The sequence below is a fragment of the Triticum aestivum genome, chromosome 1D (genome assembly GCF_018294505.1).
Source record: "Triticum aestivum cultivar Chinese Spring chromosome 1D, IWGSC CS RefSeq v2.1, whole genome shotgun sequence".
NCBI lineage: Eukaryota > Viridiplantae > Streptophyta > Magnoliopsida > Poales > Poaceae > Triticum > Triticum aestivum.
In genome coordinates this window covers 1,753,442-1,780,505 of record NC_057796.1, presented here as the reverse complement: position 1 = coordinate 1,780,505, position 27,064 = coordinate 1,753,442, and positions in this window count along the sequence as shown.

Sequence of the window (27,064 nt, the reverse complement as noted above, 5' to 3'; positions counted from 1 at the left end):
TGCGTTCAGATCCTTGTACGCACCGCGGTGGAGGATGCAGTCATTAGGGCATGCATGTATCTTCTGCACCTCCAATCCTAGAGGGCATACGACCTTCTTTGCTGCGTATGTACTGCCGGTCAATTCGTTATCCTTTGGAAGCTTCTTCTTCAATATTTTCAATAGCTTCTCAAATCCTTTGTCAGGCACAGCATTCTCTGCCTTCCACTGCAGCAATTCCAGTACGGTACCGAGCTTTGTGTTGCCATCTTCGCAATTGGGGTACGACCCTTTTTTGTGATCCTCTAACATGCGATCGAACTTCAGCTTCTCCTTTTGACTTTCGCATTGCGTCCTTGCATAGACAATGACCCAGCGGAGATCATCATCATCGGGCACTGGTTCCTCTTGATCTTCAGCAGCTTCCCCCCTTGCAGCATCATTGGGCACATCGTCTGGTTCCTCTTGATCTTCAGCAGCTTCCCCCGTTGTAGCATCACTGTATTCAGGGGGCACATAGTTGTCATCGTGCTCTTCTTCTTCGCCGTCTCCCATCATAACCCCTATTTCTCCGTGCCTCGTCCAAACATTATGGTGTGGCATGAAACCCTTGTAAAGCAGGTGGGTGTGAAGGATTTTCCGGTCAGAGTAAGACTTCGTATTGCCACATATAGGGCATGGACAACACATAAAACCATTATGCTTGTTTGCCTCAGCCACTTCGAGAAAATCATGCACGCCCTTAATGTACTCGGAGGTGTGTCTGTCACCGTACATCCATTGCCGGTTCATCTGCGTGCATTATATATAATTAAGTGTGTCAAAAACCATTACAGAACATCATGAATAGATAATTAAGTGACCAAATTAATAGAAGTTCATCATCACATTAAAACCAAAGTACATACATAGTTCTCATCTAACAACATATATATAGCTCTCCAGAGCATCTAATTAATTAAACCATACATTGAAACTATGTAAAACATTTCAAAGTGAAAACAAATGCGATCATAATCGCAACCAAGGTAACAATTGATCCAACGGCATAATGATACCAAGCCTCGGTATGAATGGCATATTTTCTAATCTTTCCAATCTTCAAGCGCATTGCATCCATCTTGATCTTGTGATCATCGACGACATCCGCAACATGCAACTCCAATATCATCTTCTCCTCCTCAATTTTTTTTATTTTTTCCTTCAATTAATTGTTTTCTTCTTCAACTAAATTTAACCTCTCGACAATAGGGTCGGTTAGAATTTCCGGTTCAACCACCTCCTAGATAAATAAAATCTATGTCACGTTGGTCGGCATATTTGTCATAAACAATAAATGAACCAAATAGTTATAAAAGGATAATATATACCACATCCGAATCACAGACACGACGAGGGCCGACGGGGGCGCATACCAAAACCATTGCACTATGTAATAAGAAGGAGTAATAAAAGTAACAAAATTAGACAAGTATCTATCTAAAGTAAGAATTTATTTTCTTTCAGAAAGAAGAAAAGAACAAGAGGCTCACCACGGTGGTGCTGGCGACGAGATCGGCGCGGGCGATCGACGGCGGTGAAGACGGGGACGGGACATGACGCACCGCTAAACCTAGACAAATCTCGGGGAAAATGGAGCTCGGAGGTCGAGTTTCGAGAGGAGAAAGATTAACTAGTGCGGCTCAGACATTTCATCAAACACCTCATGTGCATAGGAGGTGAGCTAGAGCACCCAAATGCCCTCCCCTCGCCGGCCAGAAAAAACAGAGCACTGTGGAGTGCTCTGCTGTGGCGATGGGGTATATATAGGCAACTCATTGGTCCCGGTTCGTGGCACCAACCGGGACTAAAGGCCTTTGGTCCCGGTTGGTGCCACGAACCGGGAGCAATGCCCCCCTTTAGTCCCGGTTGGTGGCACCAACCGGGACCAAACGCCTTGTGCCGCCCCGCGTCAAAAGTTTAGTCCCACCTCGCTAATTGAGAGAGCTCGAGAGTGGTTTATAAGCACTGATGCGCCCACCCTCTCGAGCTCCTCTCAACTGCAGGCTTTCGGGCATAACCGTTCTCTTTGCCTGTGGGGCCTACTGGGCCTTCTGCGGGCCTGAATCCTGGCCCATGGATGGGTTTCAAGTCGTATTCAGGCCGTGGTGGCCCAATAGGTGGCATAATTTTTTTCTCTGTTTTTTGTTTTCTCTTTTGCTTTATTTATTTTGTTTTGTTTCTACTTACAACAAAAAACTTATTTATTTTATTCCATTTTGTTTCTAATTACTTATGTATTTTACTTTATTTATTTTATTTTTATTTATTTTACTGCTGCTATTTTTACTTAATTTATTAAGGTTTATTTATTTTAGTTACTACAGTTTATTTTATTTTATTTTATTAAGGTTTATTTACTTTTATTTATTTTACTAATGTTATTTATTTTATTGACTATAAAAAATGAACATAGATGCGCCTATAGAGAAAATTCAACCTAAATTCATAATAAATTTCTATGAAATTCAAAGAAATTTACTGTGAATTTAGGTCAAATTCCCTGTATAAGGGCATCTATTTTCACTTTAGAAATGGGATAATTGATTCTTTCCAACTAGTTGAGTCCCACTCAACTGTTTTGCCCCCGAATCCAAGGACGCTCGGTTCTGCGGTAGCCAATTTGCTCCTCATAAAAAATTCATACTGACTCCAAAAAATGCAAATAAGATATCAAAATGTTTAGAAAAATGTCACCCATATGTGCATGCCATTTGCATTCATGACAAAAGTGTTGGAAAGTTCCCATTTCAGTGTGAGCTCATATGATCTCACCATGAACATTAAAATCTGACAAAATTGAAAAAAAAAACTTTTCTCGCAAACATTGACCAATGTTTTGTGTTCTTTCAATTCACCAGGCAATGACATTCGTGGAAGTCGTGGCGAAAAAACAAAATCAGCACTTCAAAATGCTTTTGTTTTGGAGCATCAATTTTTTTCTTTTGCCATGAGTTCCACAAATGACATGCCCTTAAATAACTTGGCAAGCACTCAAACCATTGGTCAATGTTTGCCACCAAAACAACTTAGATTCTTTTAATTTTTTTACAAAATTTTCAGATTGTATTGTTCATGCTGAGATCATATGAGCTTAAACTAAGATGAGAAGTTTCCAACACTTTTTTCATGAGCATAAATGGCGTGCACATAGATGAGTTATCTGAACATTTTCATATCTTATTCGCATTTTCCGAGTTAGTATGAATTTGTTATGAAGTTTTCATAGTAATGGTCATACGGTGAAAGGACAAAAGCCTAAGATGAGCAGAGTGGTTTGGGCAGGAACGAGTATTTTCAGAAACTAGGGGTAACTCTGCTGAGTGTGACCCAGCTAGTGGCATATCATTAATTATTCCTTTAGAAAAAGATCATCGTACCATTTTTCTTTAGAGGTTTCGAGATATCTCAGCCATCGATGTGTGTGTGTGTCGGGGGGGTTGGGGGGGGGGTATCGAAGCGGAAGTGCTAAATGTATAAACTTTTTGAATGTCCTATGTACCACACATTTCTTTTATATAACTTAATTCATCATTTGAAATGCTGTATTTGTCCTCACAAAAGAAGTATTATGTTTGAAATAGCCGTGTGAGCAGTTTCACACACCATAAAGTTTGTAGAGTCACCTGTGATGATATATATCATAGACATTCAGAACCGTGTGATGTTCTCCTTGCACGATTCACTCATCTAAAAGGTGTGCGATTATTAGTCTTGGTGCACACATGGCACAAGTAAACTATATGCTAAACATTACATGGTTCGCCTTTTATATCGTGCATGATGTGATCGTCATACACAATTTAAGGTTGCCACATGTGATAAGGGACTTAATAGCACCGCTGTGCAGGCTCAGTTTCCCGGGTACAGACTGTCCGACCCTGGACACCAACGGATCATTGAGGCCAACGGCTGCCAGCAAATGATCTATCAATGCATGATTCAGGGAACCTAAATGCATGTTAGTACGTATGTGATTATTCAGCAGCATAGTACAGAAGCAGCTTTCACAGAGTCTCAACAACGGGCTATAAAGATGAGGTCTTCTGTCCTTTTCCTATAACCTGGACCACATAGTCTGTCCCCTATTAATTCTGCAACTGTCAAACCATTAATATTCTGGAACACTAGTAGAAAAAGAGCCTTTAGTCCCGGTTTCAGAACAGGGACTAAAGGCCCTCCACGTGGCCGCTGCCTGGAGGTCCACCTTTAGTCCTGGTTGGTAACACGAACCGGTACTAAATGAAATTTTACGATTTTTTTGAAATTTCTTTTTTTTTTAAAAAAAAAAATTTGAATTATTTTAACCTCTAATCACCCCTCATCACTGCTCAATTTAACCTCTAATCTCTAATCACCCCTCATCTTTCTAAATCATCTAACTTCCCGGACGATCACCCATCTTCTCACTACTCCAGCCTGAGCACGCTTAACTTTCGGGTTCTATTCTCCCTCGTTTCCAAGTCTGCACTTGTTGTTTTCCTGACAATAGTAAGATGTCAGTCCTATTAACCCTCAAGATTTACCTTGAGCATGAAGTCACACATTTCACTGTTTGAGTTTGAAACTATTGTTCTAAAAAATAATTATTATTTAGTAACACTAATATTTCTTGAATAAGTAGTTTGACCATAGTTTGACCATAGTTTGACCATAGTTTGACCACAGTTTGACAAGATTTGACCAAAATTCAAAAAAACTGAAATAATTATTTCGTAACACTAATATTTCTTGAATAATTAGTTTGACCATTGTTTGACCACAGTATGTCCACAGTTTGACCACAATTTGACCAGATTTTACAAAAATAAAAAAAAACAGGAAATTGAGCATAACTTTTTTTTCTTTTAGAATTTGAGGATTCTAAAAATTTGCAAACAGGCCCTAGGCCGTCAAAATCGGATGCGGATTTTCGTGCTAAACATTTTGATATATTATACGTTTTTTTCTGACATCGTATGCAAAAGTTATAGCCTTTTTACATTTTCCCTACACTTTTTGCAAAACATGTCCAAATTTAAGTTTTTAAATTTTCCTAACTAGTACATGTAGTAACATAACTACATCTGGAAGGATTTTAATTTTTGAAGTTTTTATCATTTTCTTTTGCTTTTTACAAAACTGAAAAGGCGATGGGGGGGGGGGGGGTAGAGTTTGAAAATGGGACCTTTAGTACCGGTTCGTGCCACGAACCGGTACTAATGCCTCAAACCCCATTATTATCGGTTGGTGGCTCGAACCGGGACAAAAGGTCTAACCTTTAGTACCGGTTGGTGCCACGAACCGGTACTAATGGGCATTGCACCCTTTAGTCCCGGTTCGTGGCACCAACCGGGACTAAAGGTCCCATTTGAACCGGGACTAATGCCTATACGGTGCCCTAGCCGTTCGAACCGGGACTAATGAGCGTTAGTCCCGGTTCGTAATGCAATGGGGATTAATGCTTTTTTCTGGCCACACCAAAGCCATGTTTGTACTAGTGGAAATTAACATGTAATAACCTAATTCGTATCGACAGTAATTCATCTACAGTAAAACATTTTCTTTCCATACACAAGACAAGTAAAATAGAACTTATGTTCAGTTTTCATTTGAATTTGATTGAGATCCAACCACACATTTTTTAATTAACAAAATGATTTTACGATTACTTCAATTTGTGTTTACTATGGTAATTGCTAAAAAAAATAACAAAAAATTGAAGAAATTCCTAAAATTTTGTTAATTTACGATGAAAGTGGAATTCATGCTACTCACACGCCATACAATACATGCAAGACAAAATATGTGTTGGATGAACATATGTAATGCAAACTTTAAAAACAACAAAATGGACCAGCTTCCGAAGAGAGCTTTGATTGAATTTTGTGCGACTAGTTGGGATATATGTATGTAAACCAGATACGTCATTAATAGTTACAGTAAACCGTTTGGAATTTCCAAAATATTCAAGTAGTATCATGCATTGGTCATGGTGTGAAGAACTCGTAACTAGAAATAGTCAGTTTCGGGAAATGGATTTGCAGTCTCAGATGTCAATTGATGGAACCTGTGGAGAGGGGCGATTTGGTGGACGAGCGACATGAAGCTTGGAATCTCAGCCAGTTGTTCGCACTTTGGGATGTGTGTATCGTGCATTTTCAGTCGTATGCTCGTGGTAGTCAGCAGGAAATACAGAGGTGCCCTGGGGTAGTGTGTTTGCTTTCTACATGGGCCGTTGGTGGGTTGTATGATTGCACGAACATTGTGTGCTGCCTCGCTTACATTTCGTTTATGTTTGTCGTGCTGCACACCTGTTTGGCTGGCGCACTACTTGCCTAGTCAGCGCCTAGCTACTACGCTAACTAGCACACGATACGATTTTAAAAAAGCACACCATACGTTGTCTCTGTTTTTTCAGTTGGCGCTGTTTCTATTTCTGTTAGCACACCACACATGTATGTGTGCACAATTCAAGAAGGAAAAAATGTGCGTGAAGAAACTTCTTACGCACACAAGTTTTCTGCATAAAAAATAATTAGTATTATAGATATAAAGTGAAAAGACGGTCAAGTATTGCAAGAATAAAAGTATTCGTGTATTGTAGCAAATCATGCAATTTTGAAAATTTTGTCACATGTTACTAACATATACTATAAACAGTTCTAAAAATACGTGCTAAACAATTTCTAGTTACACGGTGTATTTTTTTTCTTCTAAATATGCAATTATTCAATTTTAAAGAATACAATGAATATTTGTTTAATACATGTTGAACTTTGTCAATGTACGCAACACAAAATTATAAAATACATTTTTCGGGGGAAATTTATAAAATACATGACTAACATTTTTTCCACTGTACATGAATTTTACATGCATGGTTCATGGTAGTTGCTTGAACCCGCCATGTTTTTGTTTACCGTACATGAATTGTACATGTACGGTCTAGGTGGGTTAATACGGAGTTGTTCTCTAAATCGTGTGAGTGGCCAGATTGCCGGCGGACTACCAAGTAATATATGCTCCCATCCCGAGTGGTTGGGTTTCCGTACCCTTGTTTCCCTCCTTTAATATATGATACACATAATTGTGTGTATTCGAGAAAATATGATGAGTCCTACCTGGATTTCATTTTTCTATTTGTAATTTACTAGTTCGTTAGAGGACGATGATTTTAGCTGCGGCGACACAAAATCTCAAGATGCACTGAGATACTTTCCGATGCATGGAATATATGTGGTCTGTCTGGTGCAAATGATGCTACTGGTCGACATGCAATTCACAATTTTACACATGGATGCTGGCGGAACAGCGAATTGCGAATAACATTTGTTAGTTTTACTCGAGTATAAGAAAAAACAATTGTTAGCTCACGAAAGAAAATATATTTTGCGAGGTTCGCTGATTATTTTCGTATTTCTACGCAGATCATCATGATCAGTTCCAAAAATCCAAAAACTTTTCCTTTAGGTCCAACTACCTGAGAAAAAAAATCAAAGGAAAGTACATTTGATGCATGTGTTGTCGAATCAACTCAGATAAGTAATTATGCACCACGAGCTTGTCGCGCTAGGTTGAGTTTTGTGGGGTGAGATGTATAGCATTTCTAGTGTGTGATGTGCTTGCAGCCCAAAGGCCCATTGCCGCACTGGTCGGTACGTGATGTATGGCCGTGGATGTACATCAACGAGGACTCGGGACGGGGTTGCGTGTAGACTTGCAGAAGTGCGGCACAGTGTACACTGTCATAGCATACGGCATAAAATAAATTACCGACAACCTGAATACATCCAATAAATATGGTCTATGGCCTGATCACGAAGCATGTTGGTGGCCCAGATACCGAGCTCCATGTAGCTCGAGCGCCATCAGGCATTTTTGGAACCTGTGTAGGAAGATATAGGATAGGTAGTAACTAGCAACTAATTTATGAGGCTGGACTGAGAGAGGGAGAGAAATCAACATGTGTATACGAAAAATACACAAGGGTTAAAATGTTATATGAAACATACATTGGGGTCTTTCTAAAAAATACAAGCTACATGTTTGGGTCTGGAAAAATTAGGAGGATTTCGAACTAGAACCAAAGTATGTTGACTATCTAATCATATTTTCATGTTTAATTAGCAAAATGCACCAACCGTATCTTTAATTCAACATAATTAACAACATGATAGAAATTTCCTTATTAACTAAAATGCGATGGCAGTGCGGCCACAAACTCGCTTCTGGCCAGCATCATAGAGCGCATCCATATTCTAGTATGTCAGTCGATGACTACACGTTTACTATTACACTGGTGCACTAAAAATTTTAGTGATATTTCGAAAGCAATCAACTTATTTTACCTGTCATCTTATTGTGAAATAGTAGTTTTGATAAAAACTTATATTGACTTATCATAGAAATCATTGTTTTACTTGTAATTTAATAATGTGGGGTGTAGTTGACTCGGTTTTCTACAAAACCAGTTGGAGAAGAATCAGATATCGGAGGAGGGAAATCATAAGGGAGGAAGGAGGGTGAGAATCCTTAGGGAAGTTCAACAAATAAAAGATTGAAATGGAAACCTTACGTTATTTTTAGGTTGTAAAAATATAATTATAGAGAAGATTGCTTGTGTAATTACCAATTTTGTGAATCGGTTACTACGACTTTGTAAATTGTCTAAAGATACATAAGGTAAGTGTAACCAGTTTTACGACAAGCACTCATGAAGATTTTATGGAAAAATTGTCCAACCAAACCGGGGGCGGAGAAAGGAGAAAAGTACGGGCAAGAGCAACACCCACATCCCCACAAAGGGATTTGGAGTGGTTGGTTTACTTCTTCTGACTAGTTTTCACCTGTTGGTACAAGTAATTCTCTATTCCTAAATAGTTTCAACACATTATCCATGTTTTTTAAGCATGCAACTATACCACATCAGTACATATGCATGTCAATCATCATATATCATGAGTTACACTTTTTTTCCATGCAACAACTATGAGGGTGTTTGGTTATAGGGACTTATTGGTGTAGGGACTTAAAAAAGTTCCTTTAAGTCCCATCTAAACCAAACAGGAGGGGCTTATAGGGACTTAAAGTAGGCATTTGAGACTTATGAAATAAGACTCTCAAGGAGGCACTTATAGGGACTTATAGTTGTAATATGGTCTTTTAGTCCATGTTAAGTCCCAGGAACCAAACAGGTAGGGACTTTTTAGGGACTTGGGACTTATAAGTTGGGACTAAAAAAAGTCCTAGGACTTATGAACCAAACAGGGCCTATATAATTTTCCTAAGCATGCAATCATGTCACATCAACACTTATGGAGGTCAATCAAAACTTACATATTAATCATGAGATATTTTTTTTCCAGTAAGTTAGCCATGCAATCATGCTAAATTAGGAAGCCATAGATGTTAATAATGAAGTATATTTTTTATGTAACTTTTCTATCGCCATATAAAGTAAATGTGTTGGACACTTAAAGCAGACCTATGCACTTCATTATCACTTTTTTGTTATAAAGACATTCGGTTAACTATAATGTAACCAAAAACACAATTACATTTATTTGTCAGTAGTTGGAACGCCCTAACACCCTTGTTGGAAACCATCATTACAACAGGGACATTGTTGCAAAAAAGCATCCTCGTGTCGCGGATGTGCCCGTCATTATTGCAACAGAACCCTTGTTGCAAACCTTCATTACAATTGGATCCTTGTTAAAAAAAAGCATCTCTGACTCTCGGCCATGCCTGTCACCGTTGCAATAAGAATCTTGTTGCAAAACTTCATTGCAACAGGACCCTTATTGCACAAGCATCTCCGACTCAGGGACGGGCCCATGGCTATTGCACTGGCGTCACCTGGTTCGCAGCAAGGCCCTTAGCTATTGTGGTGGCGTCACCCGGTTCGCAGCAGAGATGGAAGACGGCCACCTCCGACCAGTGATGGCGCATCTCCGGTCGCCGCCCCAGTGCCGCGTGTCGATGGCCCTCTTCCTTTCAGAGCAGCTGCACGTGCCATGGGAACCATCCCCTTTCTTCTATAGCGAAGATGCAGATGTTCCAAGGAAGAAGCAAGATGGGTGATGAGTAGCGCATGTTGCGTGACAGAGGAGACGGACGGGAGCAAGAAAATTAGTTGGTGGATGCTGATCGTTGCCTCATTTTAATTAGAAGAAAGACATGGCATAAAGGCAAAGGATGTTAGCGTACAATGGGTCATTGGCAGCGAGCAGTAAGCGGCAGCGGCTGCGATTCGGCTGCAAACAGGGACCGGGGGAAGGAAGCAGCAGCAGTGAACGCACTGGTTTTGACTTTCAAACAGTGCAAACACGAGAGAATATAATGCTTTTCCCTATTTTTGTTGGAGGTCCCGCCAGGACACCCATTTGGGAGCATATCCAGTGATTGCGGGCGTCGGTGCGATACGCAACTAATATTTTGATAAAAATTAACAGTTGAATAGAATGATGTTCCTTCTTTTTGTAGCACACATTAATAGAAGTTTTTCAATAAGCTCATGATAACATTTATTAGCGCAAAAAGGTATTTCTGCTAATTGACGTTAGTACGGTACTTCATGGATGAACAAACCAGTCTAAAGATCGCCCAGACAATATGCACATGTGACTAAGACTAACCATAGTGGGAGTAATAACATAGATGGCATCTAACAAAAAATATGAGGTGGCAATTAACTAATGAGGAGAGAGACAAATTGAGTAACATAGCTAGTTACTCGCACTATGAGTAACATCACATATCAAGAGATGATGAATCTATAACCTAATAAATGAAATGTTGCCTGACATCACATATATGTTACTCCCCACTAGAGGTAGTAACATAGACAAGTTGTTACTAGTGTAGGTTACTCCTCACTATGGGTAGTGTAAGTGTGTCGACTTGTGGCCAATGAGATTCAAAACCATCAGTTACCCGGGCATGTCGGTACTGAGTAATCATACTACCCATTAAATGTTGCAACAACCGACGTTTGTTGCCGTCCAGGGTTTTCTGCACGCTCATACCAAAACTCTCCCACAAAAACATTTCCTAAAGTATGTATAAATAGCCAATTAAATTTTGTTTGATGAACGATCGCTTGACTTAATTAATAATAGGTTTTTATTACGTCTACTTAATTGAAATGAATAGATTTAATGCACCCTGAGTGCAGGTCCAACGCCGACCTGCAAACAGACACAATATTTGTCTGCTCCAAATTTTGTAAGTGGTGCAATTACACTATTGGATCTTCTTAATATTTGCCTAGGACAAGTGTTGAAACTAACCCTGCAGGAATTTCTGAAGAAAATGAGGTTCCAGACAAAACAGAGTAAAAATGGCGTTTTATGCGACCGCTCGCGGTCGTATCGAGCGAGGGAGGATCCCACGAAAACATCCAGAGGCAACAGATTCAACGACGGCGTATTGTACGAGCGCAAACGCTCGTATGCACGGTCATATTGCTTGTTAGCAAAGACAAGCAGAAGTCCAGAGACAAAGACGGCGTCCCATACGAGCATGTTCGCTCGGATGAGCGCCCGTATGGTAGGGTGCTGCCGTTGTGTACCACGACAGATCAAAAGACGGCGGACCGTACGACCGCATTAGGTCGTACGAGGCTCGAACCAAGGCAAGAAAAATACCAAATTTGTTTATTTGTTCAAGCTGAGGTCAGTGGATTATATTTTAACCATCTGTTTGCACTTTAATCACTAGTAGAAAATAGGGAACTAGTCTCGGTTCCAGAGGGCCTTTAGACCCGGTTCTGGAACTGGGACAAAAGGGTCGGGACTAAAACCCAAAGCCTTTAGTCCCAGTTTGCTTACGAACCAGGATAGAAGGGACTCCACGTGGGCGCTGCAGGCCGCCCAGGCAGGAGGACCTTTAGTCCCGGTTGGTAACACCAACCGGGACAAAAAGGTAGCCACGCGTCAGCGGCTCGCAGGCGCTTGGGTTGTTTTTTTTAGAAGGGGGGGGGGTTAGGGGTTTTGGAGGGTTAATTTAGGGGTTTCATATTGTGTTAGCTAGCTAATAGAGAGAAGTGACCTCTCTTTCTCCATGTTTGGTCTACGCTAACTACTATACGTATAGAGAGAACTCGAAACGCTAGCTAGTAAGCAAATGAAGGAACCATTAAATACACAAGATCGTCATGAACATACACAGAGAGGGGTGACCTCTCTTTCTCCGAGATTGGCCGAACGACAAGTCATATATCTATCGGACGCTACTACATATATACAATATAACATCTCTTACAATCCCTAACATCTAAAATCCATTTCAACTTCCACATGGTATTCTCCGTCTTTATGTATGACGTGGTCATGAAAGAATCCCACCAATTCCTCTTGAATTGCTCGTATGCGATCATGTGGTAGGAGTTCATCCCGCATCTTCCACAACTAATTTAAATAAGGGGGTCAATACATATATCTGGATGAAACTCAACAAAATTGATGGTAATAAAATAAAATTGTGAATATTGTTTACGTACTTCATATTGTTCGTCAGAGTAGCCCCGCTGAGAGGTCGAGTTGTAGATGAACTCGTAAACGTAGTATCCACATAAATTATTCCCGCCTTCCTGCCACAAGCACTTTATGAGAAATAGTGTTTAATCAAACTGATCATCAAGCATGATAAATCGTATTGATGAAACTAGAATCAACGAGAGATGCGCGGAACTAGCTAGTACTACTTACTTTGGGGTGTGTAAATCGCAGCTCCCTCTGCAGGCCCGGAACCATTCCGATGAACTTTTTCCAAACCCTGCCATGCAAAGGAAATGATTACTTGATATCAGCAAATGAACGGAAGTTGCCGATATGGTGTGATAATGATCGACTGAACTTACTTCTGGAGCATTGCAGTCATGTTCGCATACTCCTGGGAATCTTTACGTCTCAAGTCTAAGATAGTTACTATTCCCCCATCAAGCTTAATCACTAGCAGAATAAAGTGGAAGCTGCGTACGCATAACTCATCAAAAATTACACTACTATAACCTTGAGTAAGTGAAACCGAATATGCACAATACAGTAACACTTACTTGAAATTGTAAGGAAAGAGTATTTTAGCTTTGTTTTGATGTTGAAGTAACGATTGTAGCAAGTTGTCCTCTTTATCTTTGACTCTATTTTTAACCGACCATTCATTTATGATATTTGGGTTAATGAACCCAATGTCATAGATTTGTCCTTTTTGCATTCGATGATATTCAATCTGCATAATATAGTGAGGATAATTATATATACATGCAATGAAAGATCTGAGCTATAGAGACTTAATTATAGAAGTAATACATACAGACAGTAGCAACTCATGAGTTGTTTATCGAGGGCATCTTGATTGAATAACTGAAATAACTCCACAAAATTCAACAGGCAGCAACTCAAGTCTAATGAGGTCGTTCTCATCTTTAATTGTCACCATCATATTGTCCTTCCCAGACTTCCTGCAGGTATCCATGTACCATTCATGCAATCTTCGCATCATGGTTGTTAGAGGAGGATGATAAGGTTTGACGAGAGGCTTCTCATACTCGTATCTGAAGATCTCTGCTACCTCTAATGTTTCAAACTCTTCATCATCGCTCAGGTAATCACCAAGATTGGGACCAGGCAATAGCCCCGGATGATTAGCGACGATATCGCTAGACACCTTGAGCGGGGGGCACGGTTGCTTTGCCTGTTCGCCGAGCTGGGGAATTGCTTTCCCACTTCTTCGTTGTGCTAATCTAGCATCACTGGAAGTACTTCCCGACCGCCGCGCATCTTGATATGTCTTTTGAATACAGCGGACATAGTTGGAATCCGGCGGAGGCAGTGGTGGTCGCTTCAGGGCATCTAGAGTGTGTTTCGCTTTCACCGGATCTACGATTTCCTTCGGAGGTGGAGGTTTCCGTTCAAAATGGGCCTCCAGTTTGGCTGCCATGATGTCATTGGTTTCCTTGTCAGTCCTCTCATATGGTAACTTTGGAAGAGGCTTCAGGCTTGGACCAAATCAGTTTTTATTCCGGCCTCTTGTAATGCTAGCCGCCGGAGCGGCATCGTCTCTCTTCTGCCGTTGCTGACGTAGCGGAGTCCGCTAACACGACGGAGGAGGCGGAAGAGGAGTCGGAGGAGGGGCGGAGGAGGAGGCGGAGTCCCCTGACTCACCGGAGGATGAGGAGGAGGCGGCGGAGTCCCCTGATTCACCGGAGGATGAGGAGGAGGAGGCGGAGTGCCCTCACCCGCCGGAGGAGGAGGAGGAGGCGTCCAGTTTGGAAGCTTGATGTACTCCTTTCTCCATAGGCAGGTATTCCATAAAGCAGCTCGCAGATGAGTGTGCCCTTCACCTGGAGGGAAGTCAAGCTCCAGCTCAACAAATCCCTCCATTATTTCATCCACCATCACAACAGCATAGCCATGTGGAATCGGACGACAATGAGAAGTTCCCTCAGCTTGAGGAGGTATAACAGAGCCGACCGCCACCTTCAAAGTCAGGTTCTGGCATTTCGTCATTAGCTCGCAATTTTCAGCCTCCGTGATACTATCCATGTAGTAGCGAGGAGCCGTGAAATCAGGCTAAACAAGCTCCGTAGAAGTCACACTGCTTCTCTGCTGAGATGGTGGGGTAGCTTCTGGGGTAGCATCGTAGCAAGGATCTTCGTGCCGCTGAGATGGTTGGCTGGTAGCTCGCTGGATCTCAAGTTCCTCTAGATTTGCTATTCTTGCATTGAGCTTGTGCATTTCGCTCGCTTCCACTTTCCTCCTTCTCACTCGGCTTCTGTAACCACCACTGTCGGGGAACCCATGCACCAACGGAACGGAGCCTGGCATGCCTCGTGTTCGTCCAGGGTGCTCAGGATTCCCGAGGGCCTCTGTCAGCTCGTCCTTCTCCCTATCAGAAATGAATGTCCCTTCTTGCGCTGCCTTGATATATTCCTGAAGCTTCTTGATGGGTATTGCAAGTTGCTCGTCCGTCCAAACACACTCCCCTGTTTCTGGGTCCAAAGTTCACCTAACCCCTAAGAACCAAGTCCTTGAACGATCTGGCTAGTGCAATGTCGCAGGTTGGACCCCTTTAGCAAGAAGGTCTTGCTCAGCTTTGTCCCACAACGTCCGGGCTTTGTAGTAGCCACCTGACCCCGTGTGATGGTGATACTTCTTTGCAGCATTTTTGTTGTTTGTCAGTGACCTTTTCATACCCATCTCCGATTTCTTGTAGGCCACAATTGCGGGCCAGTGATCTTTGATCTTCTCATATCGACTTGTGAATTCTGGAGTCTTCCCTTTCTCGATAAACTTTGTGTTCAACTCTTTATTCTAGTTCTTGAATAGATCTGCCATCTTCTTAAGAGAAAACGCCTTGAACTTTGGCTATATAACTGGGTTTTTCGGATCCTCCTCTGGCGGCAGGCTAAAATTTGTCATCAGCGAGGTCCAAAGATCACCTTTCAGTCTATACTGGACATAAGAAACTTCAGGGTCGTCCTTACTCTTATTCCATTGCTGGACGCTGACAGGGACGCTGTCCCTAACAATAGCTCCGCACTGATGTGCAAATGCGTCCTTGGTCCGATTGGGAGCAATCGGTTGGCAGTCATTTGCGATTTCTATGATCGTGAACCTTTCATCCTGGTGCAACCTTTTCTTCGGGCCTCATCTCCTTACGGAAGTATGGCTCGAGCCGGAGGGCTATAAAAGAAGAAAGAAGCGTTAATGTATCTACATACAAAAACAATTAATGCATCAAGTCAGCACAGGCTTTATATATATATATATACCTCGCCTCCCTCCTCCGTTCGGTCACCGGAGCCCTCATCATGATCTCCTTCCTCTGGCATTCGGTCACCGGAGCCGTCATGATCTCCTTCCTCCTCCATTGTTGGATCATCGGAGCCGTCATCCTCTCCTTCTTGGCCATCGGTGTCGTGGAGAAATGGCAAGGGATCACCTCCGTCTCGGATTATATCCCCCAACAACTCTTCTTGTTCTAAGTCTCTGTCCATAGTTTCTGCAAATATTATAACATGTCAATATAGAAACATGAGAGATGGATATATTTGTGGCAAATATAGACCTAGCTAATCACAACAAGGAATCATATGCATATATGAGAAGAGGATTAGTTGCAGACTGCCTCTCTCATGCATGTCCGACGTCCCCCTTCATGTCGAAGTTATCGGGCCGGGGTTATACTTTCAGGGTTTGGGTGGCCTGGATAGTTGGTCGGGTGAGCGGACTGCCTCTCTCTCATGCATGTCCGATGTCCCCCTCATATGTCCACCGTGAGAGGGGGTAGGAGATCGACAATGCTCTTTCTTCTAGGGGTTTGGGTGGCCTCAAGAGTTTGTCGGGTAGAGGCAGGAGGTGGTAGGAGATCGCTTTTTTTTCAGGGTTTGGGTGGCCTCGAGAGTTGGTCGCCCGATATGTCCACCACGATATAAAATGATACATAGATGACAACAATTCTTTATTAGAAAGCAAACCCGATATCCAGCATATCTACATATGGTCCGATATATCTAGACTTGTCTTTTCTATGATCCCTCATACATACATACATCTAAAACAATTCTATGAACATGTAAAAACATCTAAAAAATTCTATGAACAAAAATACTCCCTCATACATACATACATCTAAAAAACAAATTATGAACAAAAAATAGCATATAAGAACAAAAAAAAGTAATGGCCGGCGGCGACGGCGCGGCCGGGCAGGGCAGGGGTGCGGGGGAAGGGGTGCTGCTCACCGGGGGCGGCGTCGGGGGAGGGTCAGGGGCACAGCGGCGTCGAGGCAGGGCAGAGGAGCGGCGCCGGCATCGGTTCAGAGGGTGTCGAGGGCGGCGGCGGCGACGGCGAGGTGGAGCAGCATGACGGCGTCGGGGCACGGCTCGGCGGCGACGGCGAGGTGGAGCAGCCTGATGGCGTCGGGGCAGAGCTCGGCGGCGAGGGCGACGAGGAGCAGCTTGGGGGCGTCGGGGCTAAGTGTGGGCTTATATGCCCAGAGCATTGGTTCCGATTCGTGCCACCAACCGGGACCAATGCCACCCATTGGTCACGGTTGGTGCCACCAACCTGGACTAAAGGTCATTTTTCAGCAGCCCGAAGGGCGGGAAGCAGAGCACTTGATCCCTGTTTGTGGCACCAATAGGCGGCATTTTATTTTTATTTTTTTTCCAGTTTTTTTGTTTTGTTTTTAGCTATATATATAATTTTTTGTTTCTACTTACACCTAAATACTTAGAGTTTTTGAGTGAATCTTTTTTCTTTAGGTCACAAAGTTATAAACTTTCTGTTAGTGCAGTTAGTTTTCAAATTTGAATAGTTTAAATTTGAATTCTTTGAAATTTGTGTGAATGGCTAGTTTGAGAATAACATTACTTTAAAAATAGATTTTTGAGTGATTCTTTTTCCTGCCATTTAATATTAGTGCGTTTTATAATTATATTCAATTTGGTAATTTTAAATGTGTGTTTTAAATAGATTTTGTTATTTTAGTTTGCTATAAAAGTTTGTAACAAAAAATACTTTATTAAAATTCTTTTTTCTATTAATGTTTTGAAAAAAAAATACTTTGATAATTTATTTTCATAAATTCTATATAATTTTAGTTTCAAAAATACTATAGCTTTATAAAAGCTTTTTTTGTTGATTCTTTTTATTGTTGAAGAATATTATAGTTTTGTTTTAGTTGATCATAACAGAAAATTTTAATTGATTCTTTTTAGTTCATTCTTTTTTCTATTAGAGTTCTATAAAAGTTTTCTAGTTCATTCTTTTTGCTATAGTTCATTCTTTGAGCTAAATGACCCTGATATTGAAAAGCACTACAAATGAAGTATGAAAAGGTTGAATGTTCGCATGGTATCATCATGTCACCCACATAGCATGTGCTAAAAATTTGAGAGGGTTACGGAAAAACTGGATGCTCTTCGTGTACAAAATGGACAATCTCTTTTGAAGTATCAGTGTTTTGGACGAACACTCATCTGTTACAAAGGGATGTCAACTTTTTGAAATTGTTTGAACTCCAGAATTTTTGTGTGTTCAAAATGCACCATTCAAAGCAAGATCATAAATGTTCAACCCTTTCTTACTTCATTTGGTTTTTCATGCATTTACTTATTTTTTTGAGCCAAATGACCCTGAAATTGAAAAGCACTACAAATGTAGTCGGAAAAGGTTGAAAGTTGGCATGGTATCATCATTTCACCCACATAACATGTGCTAAAAAGTTGAGAGTTATACGGCAAAAACCGGATGCACTTCTTGTTGAAAATGGACAATCTCTTTCGAAGTATCAGGGTTTCAGACGAAATGTAATCTGTTACAAAGGGATTTCATTTTTTGAACTTATTTGAACTCCAGACTTTTTGTGTGTTCAAAATGCACCATTCAAAGTCACATCATAAATTTTCAACCCTTTTTGACTTCATTTATTACCCCCATGAAACCATTATATCAAAAAGCTTCGTCCCGAAATGTCGGCGCTTTTCAGTCATGGATTGCAGAATTGGAAAGGGAGCCCTAGATTGCTCCTGCTCTGGTTCCGCCTCGAGATGGTGGCGCTTCATCCCGAGAGCTCACTTTTCGCTTTTTCTAGATCAAAGTGTTGGGGATCGTAGCAGAAATTTAAAATTTTCTACGCATCACCAAGATCAATCTATGGAGTCATCTAGCAACGAGAGAGAGGAGTGCATCTACATACCCTTGTAGATCGCGAGCGGAAGCGTTCAAAAGAATGGGGTTGATGGAGTCGTACTCGTCGTGAGCCAAATCACCGATGATCCTAGCGCCGAACGGACGGCACCTCCGCGTTCAACACACGTACGGTTGGGAGAGACGTCTCCTCCTTCTTGATCCAGCAAGGGGGAAGGAGAGGTTGATGGAGATCTAGCAGCACGATGGCGTGGTGGTGGAAGCAGCGGGGATCTCGGTAGGGCTTCGCCAAGCTCAGCGAGAGGGAGAGGTGTTACGGGGGGAGAGGGAGGCGCGAGGGGCTTGGGTGCGCAGCCCTCCCTCCCACCTCTTTATATAGGGGCCCTGGGGGGCGCCGGCCCCTAGAGATCCAATCTCAAGGTGGGGGGCGGCGGCCAAGGGGGGAACTTGCCCCCCAAATCAGGTGGGGCGCCCCCCACCCCCAGGGTTTCCTACCCTAGGCGCAGGGGGAGGCCCATGGGGGGCGCAAGAGCCCACCAGGGGCTAGTTCCCTTCCAACTTCAGCCCATGGGGCCCTCCGGGATAGGTGGCCCGACCCCCGGGACCCTTCCGGTGGTCCCGGTACAATACTGGTGACCCCCGAAACTTTCCCGGTGGCCGAAACTGGACTTCCTATATACAAATCTTTACCTCCGGACCATTCCGGAACTCCTCGTGATGTCCGGGATCTCATCCGGGACTCCGAACAACTTTCGGGTTACCTCATACTAATATCTCTACAACCCTTGCGTCACCGAACCTTAAGTGTGTAGACCCTGCGGGTTCGGGAGACACGCAGACATGACCGAGACGACTCTCCGGTCAATAACCAACAGCGGGATCTGGATACCCATGTTAGCTCCCACATGCTCCTCGATGATCTCATCGGATGAACCACGATGTCGAGGATTCAAGTAATCCCGCATACAATTCCCTTTGTCAATCGGTACGTTACTTGGCCGAGATTCGATCGTCTGTATCCCAATACCTCATTCAATCTCGTTACCGAAAAGTCACTTTACTCGTACCGTAATGCATGATCCCGTGAGCAACCACTTGGTCACATCAAGCTCATTATGATGATGCATTACCGAGTGGGCTCAGAGATACCTCTCCGTCATATGGAGTGACAAATCCCAGTCTCGATCTGTGCCAACCCAACAGTCACTTTCGGAGATACCTGTAGTGCACCTTTATGGCCACCCAGTTACGTTGTGACGTTTGGTACACCCAAAGCATTCCTACGGTATCCGGGAGTTGCACGATCTCATGGTCTAAGGAAATGATACTTGACATTAGAAAAGCTTTAGCAAACGAACTACACGATCTAGTGCTATGCTTAGGAATGGGTCTTGTCCATCACATCATTCTCCTAATGAAGTGATCCCGTTATCAGTGACATCCAATGTCCATGGTCAGGAAACCGTAACCATCTATTGATCAACGAGCTAGTCAACTAGAGGCTCACTAGGGACATGTTATAGTCTATGCATTCACACATGTATTACGATTTCCGGATAACAAAATTAAGGCATGAACAATAGACAATTATCATGAACAAGGAAATATAATAATAACCATTTTATTATTGCCTCTAGGGCATATTTCCAACAGTCTCCCACTTGCACTAGAGTCAATAATCTAGTTACATTGTGATGAATCGTACACCCATAGAGTTCTGGTGTTGATCATGTTTTGCTCGTGGAAGAGGTTTAGTCAACGGATCTGCGACATTCAAATCCGTATGCACTTTACAAATATCTATGTCTCCATTTTGAATATTTTCACGAATGGAGTTGAAGCGACGCTTGATGTGCCTGGTCTCCTTGTGAAACCTGGGCTCCTTGGCAAGGGCAATAGCTCCAGTGTTGTCACAGAAGAGAGTCATCGGCCCCGATGCATTGGGAATAACTCCTAGGACGGCAATGAACTCCTTCATCCAGATTGCTTCATGTGCTGCCTCCGAGGCTGCCCCGTACTCGGCTTCACATGTAGATCCCGCCACGACGCTTTGCTTGCAACTGCACCAGCTGACTGCCCCACCATTCAAAATATACACGTATCCGGTTTGTGACTTAGAGTCATCCAGATCTATGTCGAAGCTAGCATCGACGTAACCCTTTACGACAAGCTCTTCGTCACCTCCATAAACGAGAAACATATCCTTAGTCCTTTTCAGGTACTTCAGGATATTCTTGACCGCTGTCCAGTGTTCCATGCCGGGATTACTTTGGTACCTTCCGACCAAACTTACGGCAAGGTTTACATCAGTTCTGGTACACAGCATGGCATACATAATAGACCCTATGGCCGAGGCATAGGGGACGACACTCATCTTTTCTCTATCTTCTGCCATGGTCGGGCATTGAGCCGTGCTCAATCTCACACCTTGCAATACAGGCAAGAACCCCTTCTTGGACTGATCCATATTGAACTTCTTCAATATCTTGTCAAGGTATGTGCTTTGTGAAAGACCTATGAGGCGTCTCGATCTATCTCTATAGATTTTGATGCCTAATATGTAAGCAGCTTCACCAAGGTCCTTCATTGAAAAACACTTATTCAAGTAGGCCTTTATACTTTCCAAGAATTCTATATCATTTCCCATCAATAGTATGTCATCCACATATAATAAGAGAAATGCTACAGAGCTCCCACTCACTTTCTTGTAAACACAGGCTTCTCCATAAGTCTGCGTAAACCCAAACGCTTTGATCATCTCATCAAAGCGAATGTTCCAACTCCGAGATGCTTGCACCAGCCCATAGATTGAGCGCTGGAGCTTGCATACTTTGTCAGCATTCTTAAGATCGACAAAACCTTCCGGCTGCATCATATACAATTCTTCCTTAAGGAAGCCGTTAAGGAATGCCGTTTTGACGTCCATTTGCCATATTTCATAATCGTAGAATGCGGCAATTGCTAACATGATTCGGACGGACTTCAGCTTCGCTACGGGTGAGAAGGCCTCATCGTAGTCAACATCTTGAACTTGTCGATAACCCTTACCGATAAGTCGAGCTTTATAGATGGTAACATTTCCATCCGCGTCCGTCTTCTTCTTAAAGATCCATTTATTTTCTATCGCTTGCCGATCATCGGGCAAGTCTGTCAAAGTCCATACTTTGTTTTCATACATGGATCCTATCTCGGATTGCATGGCTTCAAGCCATTTGTTGGAATCTGGACCCGCCATTGCTTCTTCATAGTTCGAAGGTTCACCATTGTCCAACAACATGATTTCCAGAACAGGGTTGCCGTACAACTTTGGTGCAGAACGTGTCCATGTGGACCTACGAAGTTCAGTGGTAACTTGATCATGATCGTCATCATTAACTTCCTCTCTAGTCGGTGTAGGCACCACAGAAACATTTTCTTGTGCTGTGCTACTTTCTGGTTCGAGAGGGGTCATCTCATCAAGTTCCACTTTCCTCCCACTTACTTCTTTCGAGAGAAACTCTTTGTCCAGAAAGGACCCGTTCTTGGCAACGAAGATCTTGCCTTCGGATCTGAGGTAGAAGGTATACCCAATGGTTTCCTTAGGGTATCCTATGAAGATGCATTTTTCCGACTTGGGTTCGAGCTTTTCAGGTTGAAGTTTCTTGACATAAGCATCGCATCCCCAAACTTTAAGAAACGACAGCTTAGGTTTCTTTCCAAACCATAATTCATACGGTGTCGTCTCAACAGATTTCGACGGAGCCCTATTTAAAGTGAATGCGGCAGTCTCTAAAGAATAACCCCAGAATGATAGCGGTAGATCGGTAAGAGACATCATAGATCGCACCATATCCAATAGAGTGCGATTACGATGTTCGGACACACCATTACGCTGAGGTGTTCCAGGCGGCGTGAGTTGTGAAACAATTCCACATTTCCTTAAGTGTGTGCCAATTTCGTGACTCAAATATTCCCCTCCACGATCTGATCGTAAGAACTTTATTTTCCTGTCACGTTGATTCTCAACCTCACTCTGAAATTCCTTGAACTTTTCAAAGGTCTCAGACATGTGTTTCATTAAGTAGACATACCCATATCTACTCAAGTCATCAGTGAGGGTGAGAACATAATGATAGCCACCGCGAGCCTCAACGCTCATTGGACCGCACACATCAGTATGTATGATTTCCAATAAGTTGGTTGCTCGCTCCATTGTTCCGGAGAATGGAGTCTTGGTCATTTTGCCCATGAGGCATGGTTCGCATGTGTCAAATGATTCATAATCAAGAGACTCCAAAAGTCCATCTGCATGGAGTTTCTTCATGCGTTTGACACCAATCTGACCAAGGCGGCAGTGCCACAAGTATGTGGGACTATCATTATCAACCTTACATTTCTTGGCATTCACACTATGAATATGTGTAACATCACGTTCGAGATTCATTAAGAATAAACCATTGACCAGCGGGGCATGACCATAAAACATATCTCTCATATAAATAGAACAACCATTATTCTCGGATTTAAATGAGTAGCCATCTCGCATTAAACGAGATCCAGATACAATGTTCATGCTCAAAGCTGGCACTAAATAACAATTATTGAGGTTTAAAACTAATCCCGTAGGTAAATGTAGAGGTAGCATGCCGACGGCGATCACATCAACCTTGGAACCATTCCCGACGCGCATCGTCACCTCGTCCTTCGCCAGTTTCCGCTTATTCCGCAGCTCCTCCTTTGAGTTACAAATATGAGCAACCGCACCGGTATCAAATACCCAGGAGCTACTACGAGCGCTGGTTAGGTACACATCAATAACATGTATATCACATATACCTTTGGTATTGCTGGCCTTCTTATCCGCTAAGTACTTGGGGCAGTTCCGCTTCCAGTGACCGTTTCCCTTGCAATAAAAGCACTCAGTCTCAGGCTTAGGTCCATTCTTTGTCTTCTTCCCGGCAGCTTGCTTACCGGGCGCGGCAACTCCCTTCCCGTCTTTCTTGAAGTTCTTCTTACCCTTGCCTTTCTTGAACTTAGTGGTTTTATTCACCATCAACACTTGATGTTCCTTTTTGATCTCCACCTCCGCTGATTTCAGCATTGAATATACCTCAGGAATGGTCTTTTCCATCCCCTGCATATTGAAGTTCATCACAAAGCTCTTGTAGCTAGGTGGGAGCAACTGAAGGATTCTGTCAACGACCGCGTCATCCGGGAGATTAACTCCCAGCTGAGATAAGCGGTTGTGCAACCCAGACATTTTGAGTATGTGTTCGCTGACGGAACTATTCTCCTCCATCTTACAACTGTAGAACTTGTCGGAGACTTTATATCTCTCGACTCGGGCATGAGCTCGGAAAACCATTTTCAGCTCTTGGAACATATCATATGCTCCGTGCTGCTCAAAATGCTTTTGGAGCCCCGGTTCTAAGCTGTAAAGCATGCCGCACTGAACCAGGGAGTAATCATCACTACGCGACTGCGAGGCGTTCAGAACGTCTTGTGTTGCTGGGAAAACAGGTGCATCACCTAGCGGTGCTTCAAGGACATATGCTTTCTTGGCAGCTATGAGGATAATCCTCAGGTTACGGACCCAGTCCGTGTAGTTGCTACCATCATCTTTCAGCTTGGTTTTCTCTAGGAACGCATTGAAGTTGAGGGCAACATTAGCGTGGGCCATTTGATCTACAAGACATATTGTAAAGATTTTTAGACTAAGTTCATGAGAATTAAGTTCATTTAATCAAATTATTAACGAACTCCCACTCATACAGACATCCCTCTAGTCATCTAAGTGATACATGATCCGAGTCAACTAGGCCGTGTCCGATCATCACGTGAGACGGACTAGTCATCATCGGTGAACATCTTCATGTTGATCGTATCTGCTATACGACTCATGGTCGACCTTTCGGTCTCTTGTGTTCCGAGGCCATGTCTGTACATGCTAGGCTGGTCAAGTCAACCTAAGTGTATTGCGTGTGTAAATCTGGCTTACACCCGTTGTATGCGAACGTTAGAACCTATCACACCCGATCATCACGTGGTGCTTCGGAACAACGAACTTTCGCAACGGTGCATAGTTAGGGGGAACACTTTCTTGAAATTTTAGCGAGGGATCATCTTATTTATGCTACCGTCGTTCTAAGCAAATAAGATGTAAACCATGATACACATGACATGCAATCAAATAGTGACATGATATGGCCAATATCATTTTGCTCGTTTTGATCTCCATCTTCGGGGCGCCATGTTCGTCATCGTCACCGGCATGACACCATTATCTCCATCATCATGATCTCCATCATCGTGTCTTCATGAAGTTGTCTCGCCAACTATTACTTCTACTACTATGGCTAACGGTTAGCAATAAAGTAAAGTAATTACATGACGTTCCAGTTGACACGCAGGTCATAAATAAATCAAGACAACTCCTATGGCTCCTGCCGGTTGTCATACTCATCGACATGCAAGTCGTGCTTCCTATTACAAGAACATGATCAATCTCATACATCACATATATCATTCATCACATCCTTCTGGCCATATCACATCACATGACACTTGCTGCAAAAACAAGTTAGACGTCCTCTAATTGTTGTTGCAAACTTTTACGTGGCTGCTATAGGTTTCTAGCAAGAACGATTCTTACCTACGCCAAAACCACAAAGTGATATGCCAATTTCTATTTACCCTTCATAAGGACCCTTTTCATCGAATCCGATCCGACTAAAGTGGAAGAGACAGACACCCGCTAGCCATCTTATGCAACTAGTGCATGTCAGTCGGTGGAACCTGTCTCACGTAAGCGTACGTGTAAGGTCGGTCCGGGCCGCTTCATCCCACGATGCCGCCGAATCAAGACAAGACTAGTAACGGCAAGTAAATTGACAAAATCGACGCCCACAACAACCTGTGTTCTACTCGTGTATAGAAACTACGCATAGACCTAGCTCTGATACCACTGTTAGGGATCGTAGCAGAAATTTAAAATTTTCGACGCATCACCAAGATCAATCTATGGAGTCATCTAGCAACGAGAGAGAGGAGTGCATCTACATACCCTTGTAGATCGCGAGTGGAAGCGTTCAAGAGAACGGGGTTGATGGAGTCGTACTCATCGTGATCCAAATCACCGATGATCCTAGCGCCGAACGGACGGCACCTCCGCGTTCAACACACGTACGGTTGGGAGAGACGTCTCGTCCTTCTTGATCTAGCAAGGGGGAAGGAGAGGTTGATGGAGATCCAGCAGCACGACGGCGTGGTGGTGGAAGCAGCGGGGATCTCGGCAGGGCTTCACCAATCTCAGCGAGAGGGAGAGGTGTTACGGGGGGAGAGGGACGCGCCAGGGGCTTGGGTGCGCAGCCCTCCCTCCCCCCCTCTTTATATGGGGGCCCTGGGGGGCGCCAGCCCCTAGAGATCCAATCTCAAGGGGGGGGGGCGGCGGCCAAGGGGGGAACTTGCCCCCAAACTTAGGTGGGGCGCCCCCACCCCTAGGGTTTCCAACCCTAGGCGCAGGGGGAGGCCCATGGGGGCGCACCAGCCCACCAGGGGCTGGTTCCCTTCCCACTTCAGCCCATGGGGCCCTCCGGGATAGGTGGCCCCACCCGGTGGACCCCCGGGACCCTTCCGGTGGTCCCGGTACAATACCGGTGACCCCCGAAACTTTTCCGGTGGCCGAAACTGGACTTCCTATACACAAATCCTTACCTTCGGACCATTCCGGAACTCCTCGTGATGTCCGGGATCTCATTCGGGACTCCGAACAACTTTCGAGTTACCGCATACTAATATCTCTACAACCCTAGCGTCACCGAACCTTAAGTGTGTAGACCCTACGGGTTCGGGAGACACGCAGACATGACCGAGACGACTCTCCGGTCAATAACCAACAGCGGGATCTGGATACCCATGTTGGCTCCCACATGCTCCTCCATGATCTCATCGGATGAACCACGCTGTCGAGGATTCAAGTAATCCCGCATACAATTCCCTTTGTCAATCGGTACGTTACTTGCCCGACATTCGATCGTCGGTATCCCAATACCTCGTTCAATCTCGTTACCGACAAGTCACTTTAGTCGTACCGTAATGCATGATCCCGTGACCAACCACTTGGTCAAATTGATCTCATTATGATGATGCATTACCGAGTGGCCCAGAGATACCTCTCCGTCATACGGAGTGACAAATCCCAGTCTCGATCTGTGCCAACCCAACAGACACTTTCGGAGATACCTGTAGTGCACCTTTATGGCCACCCAGTTACGTTGTGACGTTTGGTACACCCAAAGCATTCCTACGGTATCCGGGAGTGGCATGATCTCATGGTCTAAGGAAATGATACTTAACATTAGAAAAGCTTTAGCAAACGAACTACACGATCTAGTGCTATGCTTAGGATTGGGTCTTGTCCATCACATCAT